The following is a 10,539-nucleotide window of genomic DNA, read 5'->3' on the forward strand; positions in this document are numbered from 1 at the left end:
TTCCTTTAAAAAAAACTACAAACCACAAAGGCTCATATCTAGTTTAACCTTAGGCTAGTTGGCAACCTTCAGTCTCAAGAGACTATGGTATAAGCCTACAGCACCAGGTATTCTCAGGCGGTCTCCCATCCAAGTACTAACCAGGCCTGACCCTGCTTAGCTTCCGATATCAGACGAGATCAGGCATGTGCAGGGTAACCTAGAATGTTCATGTTATAGACTCTGGGGTAACAGGGCTGAAAACATCTTGGAGAGCATCTTGACCTAACTGACTAAGAACAAGACAGTTTCATATGTCTATTTGAAATGAACAATCACTGTTATTTGCTCCTTTTACCAGCAAATCCCTGTGCAATATAACCCCAGCATACGCAGTGCTGATGGACTGACCCCCTAAGGCACCAAGGTCAACTGGAACAAGTAATTACTTAATTTTAGGACAAAGTCCACTTAAATGTTTCATTTATACTAGGTTTTCCATGTGTAATACAACTTTTAGTGTGAAATCTGTTTCTTCTTAAAATAGTCACTATTGAGCATGGGTGTCTTCAGGTCAGGATAACATGTAGTTCTTACAAATATTTGTATCTATTTTTCTTTTAAATCTAGTGCATTATTTTTAGGAATTTTAAACAGTTTTCTCATTTAAGAGGAATTTTTTCAATGAATATTTAAAATAGCCTCATGCCAAGAAGTAACTGAGGGGCCTGCATTTGTATTTGTTGTGTAACCTAGAATGAAAAAAAAAATCTGTAAATATTATTGCTAGCAAATTCTTATGAGTTGTTTGACTATGTAAATTGAAGACGTGATGAGCAAACTAGTTTTGGGGGTCTTATAATGAATTTCCTAAGTGAATAGCAAATTTATTTATTTATGCCTACATTGCAAATGAGAGTAGAATTGCAGTATGGTCTTTAAAAGATCAAAGACATGCTAGAGAAACAATAACATAAAGAACTGGTGGAAATCAGTTTGCACTGATATCTAATTTACCTAATTTGAAATCTACAGTCCTATGCGCAATTACTTGGAAGTAATTCCCATTGAGCCCAGTGGAACTTAATTCCAAGTAAACGTGTATAGCATCAGACTGTGCAGTCCCTAGGCTGGAGCCATTTTTATAGTTTGCACCAACATATAGCAACATATAGATGTTTGCCCTGAAACAGTATGTAAACAGTTTACTGCATAGTATGTGAATAGAGATGCACATTTGAACTATTGATTCAAATAAGTATGTGATACATTATTGTTCTTTATGGTTTTTAAGCAGCCGTCACACAAGCATTTGCCTGCACAGTTCAAAATGGAGCCTTTTAGAAAGCTTTGAGAGATTAGTAGCACTGTCCCCACCACATTCCAATGCACAGTAGCATCCCATGCATAAGGTGTCAGGAGAGAACTTGCAGCTTTCCACTTAGTTCCTTTTTGCGCAAAGAGCAAAAGCAGCATGGGCTCTCATTAAAAAGCTCTGAGAGCTATAATGTGTGCTCCATTGGCACCGCTGTATTGCATAAACAGATGGGGATAGCATTGGGGCCTTGGTATAGCTGTGCAGACATGAGATAGCTGTCAAAGGTTACAAAATTATGCAGGCATAAACACTGTGGTGTGAATGAGAGCACAGTCACTTCAGCTTGGTTTATGGTCCCTCAACAGGTGATTGCTCTGTCACTGGTTCTGACCAGTAGACCTAAAGGCCAGAGTGGGTAACTTGTTTTCTCTGATCCAGACCATGAAGCAGAATAGTGGCACTTGAAGGCAAAAGACAGACATCACAGGGACACCTCTCTTCCCTCTGTGTACCTGTTCTGTTTCCAATTCTAATCCATCTGCTGCCTTTCATTATTATGTTTGAGGCAATTTCTAGGTAGTAAAAATGCCATCTGCTACATCTGTCACCCTGCTGACTTTGTTCATTAGTGCTTTGACTGACAGAGGTCCCTCTGTAATTAATGTTGGCTCTCTGAGGCAGAAAGATGCATTTTTATTGAATCCAACCTCTCTTTGGTTAGCTTTAGAACCATGCCCAATCTGACCTTATTATGAGATTGAGATGGCTTTGGTAGCACTGATGGGTGATCCATGCTTAGCATTTGTAAGGAGAAATATCTCCTAGTTCAGCTGTTCTCAAACTACCAGTGGTTTGCAAGCTAATTTGGGTCATGGACAATTCTGGCAGTGGCACTGCAAGGCATTCTGGGGCACCACCCAGATGCCGCAACTGATTATGTACGAAATTAAAATTGTAGGCCAGCACTGGCAGTGCTAAAAATAAAGCTTCAGCACTAAAAATAAAGTTGCAGGCTGGCACAGGCTGTGGCACTGCAAGGCATTCTGGGGTGCTACCAGGAAGCCACAAGGCATGGGGTGTTACCCAGAAGTTGCAAGTCCCTTCCTCCTTTGTGGTACACACTTCTGCTGGGCCTCTATTACTGTTGTTTTAAACAGCTTCCACACTCTCTGGAGAGATTGGACCCTCTTTACCTTCCCTTTCAACTTCTTCCTAACTAATCTCCTTCGCCTTTCAGAAGTCAAGGGTTTTTGTGTCAGATTTGTTTGGCGCTCTTCCCCTGACAAGCAGGGTGAAACTAATTGCAGCATGGTCGCTGTTCCCCAATGGCTCAGTAACATTTACATCTCTAACCAGGTCCTGAGTATCACACAATATTAAATCCAGGGTCACCTGTCCTCTGGAGGGCTCCATGACTAGTTGTTCCAAAGCACAGTCATTTAGCATGTCAAGAAATCCAGTCTCTCTTTCAGCACAAATTGACCCAGTCAATGTGAGGATATTTGAAGTCCCCCATGATTACATCCTCGACACATCCTTGGTCTGTTTCCTCATTTCAAGGTCCTCTTCAGGTTTCTGGTCCGGAGGACGATAGCATGCCCCTAGTATAACATTGTTCCTCGAACCGGGTAATTTAACCCACAGTGATCTTATGGTGGAGTTGGGCCCACATTCATTCTATACTTTGCTGGATTCCACCCCTTCTTTAACATACATGGTCACCCCTCTCTGTCAGGTTAGAGTTTATAACCTGGGTTGCGGTATTCCATTGGTTCCACCATGTTTCCATTATGTCCACTGTATCAGTGTTTTCTGGAATCAGAATATTCCAGATCTCCCATATTTGCTTGGAGACTTCAGGCATTAGCATAAAAGCACGTGTATAAGAAGTCCCCCAAGATGAGCTGCTTATTCTCTCCTTTATCCTTACAGTCTCTCGTTTTGCTGGATGGGCTATCGCATCCCATCATGTTTCCACTCCCAATTCCTACTATTACTCTGTCCCTGCCTTGTTGTTCTCTGACCTCCTCGTCCTCATTCCATAGGGATGAGTTCGGTTCAAGTGAAGCCCATCTCTCTCTGGCTCTTGTGCAGCTGGTCTGCACTTCCTCATTCCTTCTCCCAGCTTCACAGCATGGGAGGCAGCATGCTAGACAGATTCCCTTTGCTGCTCAAAACGCATCCTTAGACTATAACATTCCACCTCGATGTAGACACCACACTGTCTGATTTCCAGGATCATCATGTCTGTGAAAGAGTGCCTGCCAACACTGCTCCCTCGACTTGTCATTCAAGCGGATTCCTGATCCACAACCCATATGGTGTCTTTCACATTCTCTGAACTTAAATCATTGGCACAAATGGCTTTTGCCGACACATGAATTCTAAATATGGTTTTCTGAACAACAATTATGCCGTGTATTTTGCTGTTGAAGTCATCCTGTGTCAAAGGAATGTCACATATAGTTTCACTTATTTTTTATATATTGCTTCTTTCAATGGTGCTCATGCGCCTGCAACCACATTAAATAACTAGGTGAATTGAACCTTACTGACCAGTCATGGCAACATACCTCACAAGCCTAATGAGAAGTCCCATTTTGTTCCATAAGGATTACTGTCTGCAAAGTATGCATAGGATTGCAGCCTTATGCTATTTTTGTGTGTTTTCTCTGTCCCCAGAATAAGAATAATTGTTCTTCTTCTCTACATTGGGCAGCCTTCAAAATAGCCATATGAGGGCTTAGCCCTCATTTTAAGACACAGTTTTCTAAATAATGGTCAGGTTGTGTATTTTGCTATTAAAGCAATTCTTTGCAAATGGAATGTCGTTTTATATAGTTTTTCTTATTGTAGATAATTGCTTCTCTTAATGGTGCTCATGTGAATAACGAAGGAATCATTTAGAAAGAAAAATGCTAATGGGGAATAGAATTGAACCACCAAAGTTACTGTGACAGAAATAAGCAAAGCAGAACTGCAGTCCCCTTATCTTTGAATGTGCAGGATTCTGATAACAGCAGAAACGAAAATGGTTTAAAATATTCAGCTATATTTTATATTATATTCAGTATAGAGGTTTATCAGGAAAGATAAACTCATATGTGAAATGACACGTGACCAGAAAACATGGGTTTCTACCAGCATGATTTTATGGACCTAGAGCAAAAGCATATTTATTCCCATTTTTTTTTCCTCTGCTGAGCAAAACATTCCATCTGTATAAAACATTGAAGAGCTACGGGCTTATTTCACATAATTCATCACACACCAATAAAATATTTATGAATGGTTCCAAGAAATCTTGCTACAATCTTTGCTTGGACCTACAGAAGTGGGAGGCAAAAAGATATTAGTACTTGTTGAAGTGTTTGTGGAAGGCATCTTGGGGCAGCGATGCAGCTCCACACTGTGTTGGGCGATGTCTTACTGTATGAAAAACACGGTGAATAATGCAGGTGTTGCATATCACCTTTAGGGTTCCATACAATCTTGAAAGAATTGGCCTAGAGTTAGGGTGGCCAAAGGTCCTCTTTTCCCAGGACATCCTCCTTTTTAGCCTTGTGTCCTGGAAAAAAACTTAAATCTCCTTTTCCCTGTGAGTGGGCCCCTGCAGGCAGCACATAGCATTTTTGTAATTAATAAATTATATGTAATATGGTTTTAAATTTAATAATAATATAGTGTTTAAAATAAACACATGAAATCGATATGCAAGTGTTTTTAGCTTTTATTTTACCATGTCCTACATTTTTATTATATGACCTACATTTTGGGGTGCCTTGTCCTCCTTTGTGGTTATGACATCTGGTCACCCTGCCCAGAGTCTTACAGACTAATGTGCAGAAACAGAAGAACGTTTCCAGATTTGAGGTCACTTTCTTGCACAACATTTTTTTGCTAGGTCAGAAACAATCTTTTCGTGAATGGAAGAGTTTGCCACTAGCAGAAGAACATCTTTAGATCCAGTTGAATGGAACAGCTTTACTTCATTTCGATGAGAGCTGCGAAGCAAAACCTACCCAGCCATGGTGCATCACCCAGCCTCTGATAGTGCACTGTGCACTACCACTAGTCCTGAGGTTCACCTCTGATGAGCATGGACACTCAGCCAGTACCCGACATGGTCAACCTCTGATCATTGTTATTTACGCAGTACCATCTATGTATATGGTGAAGTTCTACATAAGCTGGAAACTGGGAGTGGGTCCTGGAGCTATAGAAGGCAATTGCTGCTGTAATGTTGATTAGGTTTTCACAAAACATCCTTCTTGCTTCTGTTTGTTAAAGCTACAAGAGGAGTGTGGGTCATGCATCTTGACAACACAGAGATGGTGTTTGAGATTCTCACTGCTTGAGATTCATTCTAAGCCTTTCTTTAAAAATTATTTACATAGAGGAACATCGTGAACCTAGCACTTACACAGAAAAATGATGGCAGTGCTGATGCAAGCCAAGCTTTCCCTGGATCAGCCACACATTGAACCAGGTGGGCTCTTGTCCAACCAGCAAAGTCTGCAGAAGTCGCTGTGTAGCCATCTAATGAATGCCATCCCAGCCTTCACTGCAGCTACCTGGTAGCTTCTTTTATTGGAAGGCAGAGCATAGGTCAAAAACACTCATTATGAATGTAGGAATGAACAGTAATTTTCATTATACATAAACTTAAAACCAATCAGCTCTGTTGCCAAAATACATGTAAGCAACCTCAGAGATTAAAAGACAACACTTGCAGCCCAGTCCGCCCTAACTGGGCTTTACGACAATGGAACAGCAGTTCCACTGTTGTAAATGGTTATACGACAGCACAGTGCACTGCCAGAAGCCATTCTGGAAACACTACTGCAAAGAGTGGCAGTGTCAGAGGCCTGCTGCCACAGCTGGCAACATGCTGGACAACAGGTAAGTCAGTGCAGAGGCAGACAGTAGGAGGAACAGAAGGGGGTGAAATGGGTATCTGGGCAGGGAGGAGGCAGGCAGGAGGAAGAACAGGACAGGGAGGACTGGATCCCAGCAGCAGCCACATGTGCCCAGATCCTATTCCCATCCTCTCCCTTACTCTCCTTCTGTGACAGCAAAATGGCTGGCACAGAACCAAGGAGACCCATTGGGGCAGTGGAGGCTTGCCTCAGGGTAATGCAGTGGTTCTCAAACTTTTCCGGCTTGCGCCTCCCCTGATCCTTGTAGCCATTGGCCACGGCTCCCCATTACAACACCTCACCTCAGTTACCCCCAAAATGGGGATGCAGGTTATAATTATACGCTAGAAACAAAAAAAGCTGCCAGCACTGTGAGGCTGCAATCCTAACCACACTTACCTGAGAGTAAGCTCCAGTGAACAAAATAGGACTTACTTCTGAGTAGACCTGGTTAGGATTGTGCCCTGAATTTGTTAGCAGCACACCTGGAGGGTTTTGGAAAGGGAGGGGGGAAGTGATGAATTTGCTAGGGGAGGGAAAGACTTTGTTTTGTGTGTATCTGCTAATTGCAAACTGATGCAAACTGAGACCCAGAGACTGTTTGGCTGCAATCCTAACCCAATTTTCCTGAGAGTAAGTCCCATTGAACTCAATAGGACTTACTTCTGAGTAACCTGGCAAGGATTGTACCTTTTGTCTTACCATAGCAGCCAACAGAGTACCCCCCCCCCCCCAAAAAAAAGGAGGCAGGGATGGCTGAATTTTTTAATCAATTTTTGGAGGCAAAGCCATCAAGAGTGGCTTGCTTTCTTTTTTGAAGGGGGGGGAAGAGAAAGGTGAAGATCCTGGGTTAAGCTGACACAGACCCCAAGCCTATGTAGCTCTACTCAGAAGTAAGTCCCATTTGAGTCAATGGGGCTTACTTCCATGAAAGTGTGGACAGGATTGCAGCCACACCTAGCAAGATTACAACTCAGCCCAAAGTAGATGGGGGCTGCTCACACACACACACCCCAACATGCAGATGCCACCCCTATTCCCCCCAGGCAAGATGGAGGAATACAGGCTGGGGCATTTGGACCCCCCAGAGCAGGCTGGCTCCCTCCTACCCAATCTCTAGGTCAGACTTGCCTCCCAGTTTGAAGCCTGCCAGGAGCTCCTGCTGTGCTGATGAGATGCAGCACCTCTGCCGCTGCCCAGCCAGCCTTCTCTTCCACCTCCCCCCACGTTTCACATGCCCCCCCACCTCATGCTGCCCCACCCACCTCTTTCACAGCTGCAGAAAAGCAGCAAGTCAGCAGGCAGCACGTGCAGCTGAACTAAGCAGAGCAGCGCGGCTACGGCCACCTCTCTTCCCGGATGCCTCAGGACACCCCTGTTGGCTGGGCAGGAACAGATTGAGTACTTCAGGGGTAATGCAATGAAAGTTTCCTTACCCTGAGGAAACCTATGGACTGCTGCTGCCCCCCCCCCCCCCGGCTGAATGCAGCACATGCTCCATGGTTCGCGTGGTTGCAGTGATAGGGCAATTTGAGTTAGGACTGGGCTGCAAATGTTGCCTAATACTAGTACAGGCCATGCTTTTATTAGAACCTGCAAATGCATACCATATTTCTCATGTCTCACACTGTGATGGAGATCCTACCTTTGGCAAATGTGGGGTTGAGCACCATGAAAAATGTCCCAGGTTCATATCTCCAGGTACCCCATCTGAAACCCCAGAAAGCCACTGCCATTTGCAATAGTGCCTGTGAGCCCAAAACTATGCGTATCTCCTCCGAAATAAGTCCCATTATAGCCAATGAGCCCTTCTCCCAGGTCAGTGTGGATAGGATTGCAACTCTAGATGAACCAATGGGCTGACTCAGTAGAAGAAAACTTCATTCGTTCAGAATCTGGCTTGTTCCCCAAGAACAGATAGCAATTTGCCAGGACATAAAGTAAAGTAGTATTAAAAAGAAAAGAAAAATTCAGGCATGGAGTATCCATCAGAATGATGGACCCCCAAGAAACGTGGTACTTGGTACTTTCTCAAGCATTCATTTTTATGAAGGATAGCCTAAAGGCAGGGATGAGTGTGTGCCTAATATACTTTAGAAAATTGAAATTTTTGATAAAAGCAACAGTTTCTATCTGGATTATCTTAAGTTCACAGCCTCATTCATATTACACTGCTATGTTGTGTTGTTGTTGTTTTGGGGGCAGTGTGTTGGAGACAGCAAAGAGAAAGAGGTAAGAACTTGGCCCATGTCCTGATGTCTACTGGCAGAGCAAAATGATCCCATCTGGAATGTCAGCCATGCCTAAACTGTCATCCTGCTTTAGCTCCAGAACCATTCAGCACATCCTATTAGCTTCCCTGGATATTTGCCTGAAAAATATAATAAATCAAAGAAAAAATATTTGCAAAGGCCCCAAGATTAAGGGTGCAATCCTAACCCCCTATGTCAGTGCTTTCCAGCACTGGCATAGCGGTGCCAATAGGACATGTGCTGCATCCTGCAGTTGGGTGTCACTCACGGTGGCCTCCTCAAACTAAGGGAATGTTTGTTCCCTTACCTCAGAGCTGCACTGCCCTTAAATCAGTGCTGAAAAGCACTGACATAAGGGGTTAGGATTGCGCCCTAAATTCATTTTAATATGGACTATGTTTAAAGAGAAACAAGGAGAAAATCTTTTATTGTGAAAAGAAAGTATGAAATGGTTAATCCTGAGAAGCAGAGTTTATAGCTCTAGACCCTTTTTTTTTAAAAAAAAAAGCCTCCAGTGTGAAGTAAGTGAAAAATTAGAACTACTTAATGAAATAAATTAAAGTGTTGGGTATTGCCATACTTCAGCAGGTGTCCATTCAGCAGGTAATATTGCTTGTGACCGGCATTTAAGCTCCAGAGGGAGACTATATTCATACATTTTGTTTGGACCAAATGAAATTCAATTTGTCTCTAATTTAATTAACCTTCCTGCAAAAGAACCACTTTGCATTCACAAGGATGTCCAATGAGGATAGGTGAGCACAAGCATGGCTGTTCATAAACTTTCTTTCTTAAAAAATACCCCATGACCATGGTTCTCTTGCCATGTACATAATGGTATTATCATTTGAACTATGCATTCCAAGCCAGTCCATATATAGACACTAACATATTGTAGTGCCCATTTTATAATATGCGGACAAGGCAAAACATCTGAGATGCAATACACAGCAAAACATATCTGCATTCTGCACAGATATAAAAGTGAGCATGGACATCAGGCCAAACCATACAATATGCAGACTTGTGAGTGATAACCTGCATGTGGCTGTTTTTTAAGTATAAACTATAGTTACCCATAGCCCTGATGGATTGGGACCAAGGGGGTCTTTAACTATTTGCCCCTTCCATGATTCTGATGTGGATTGTCCATAGCTATTCACTTTGGGGAGAAACCTCCCATTGGCACAATCTTGTTTGCAAACTGGTGAATAGGTTTGCTGTTGGTTATAAGGTAATCACTGATTTTGCATTCATTTTCTTTGTCATCCTATGTGACAGTTCCCTCCCCAGCAAGAATGTCTGGGGACAGATCTCATTTCACTTTATACAAGACAAATCCCAAATCATCAAACTGAAGTCACTTGCAAAATAATTGGTAACTGACAGACTTGTAACCAAATAGTCTTTGTTACCTTTTACATTCAGATTCTTCTTCTTTTAACACTGCACCTAGGAAGTATTCTGAGGAGCCTTTCCCATGCAATTAACCTTTCTGGACCCTTCATGAATATTAAATTGAAATTGGTACTCTACACCACTGGTTCTCAAGCTTTTAGAATGAGAATCTGTCAGGACTCATCAGAGGTGATGCCATGACCAGAAGCAACATCATCAAACAGGAAAATTTTTAACAATCTAGACTGCAATCCTACCCACACTTACCCAAGAGTAAGACCCAATTACTGTCACTGTTAAAAGCATACACAGAGCAGCCTGTTAAAAGTACAGATCTGTAACATTTCCCCCAATGCAGTCAGATACCATGGTAGCATCAAGTCTAATATATTAAAAATAAAATATTGAAATGAACAGGGACCCACCTTAGCGGATCCCGCACCGTCGCGGGAAAATCTCTAGGGTGAAGAAGAATGGGGACCCACCTGAAATCGGCTCATGACACACATGTTGGCATCCTTCAGTCTCGGAAGACTATGGCGTCACACTCTGAATGGTGGTTCTGGAACAGAGTGTCCTCTCCAGTGCGCGAAGCCTGGGTAAAGTAGGTATGGAGGATAGGCTGTTACCCATGCAGCAAATCCCCCCTCTCCACGTCGCTGAAATGGTCCAA

General features: G+C 42.8%; 1 pseudogene; it reads right to left on the reverse strand.

Annotated features, from left to right (window-relative positions):
- Positions 1-92: 92 nt before the first annotated feature.
- Positions 93-205, reverse strand: LOC136656167 (5S ribosomal RNA; annotated as a pseudogene).
- Positions 206-10,539: the final 10,334 nt, after the last annotated feature.

This window comes from Tiliqua scincoides, chromosome 6 (genome assembly GCF_035046505.1).
Source record: "Tiliqua scincoides isolate rTilSci1 chromosome 6, rTilSci1.hap2, whole genome shotgun sequence".
Classification (NCBI taxonomy): Eukaryota; Metazoa; Chordata; class Lepidosauria; order Squamata; family Scincidae; genus Tiliqua; species Tiliqua scincoides.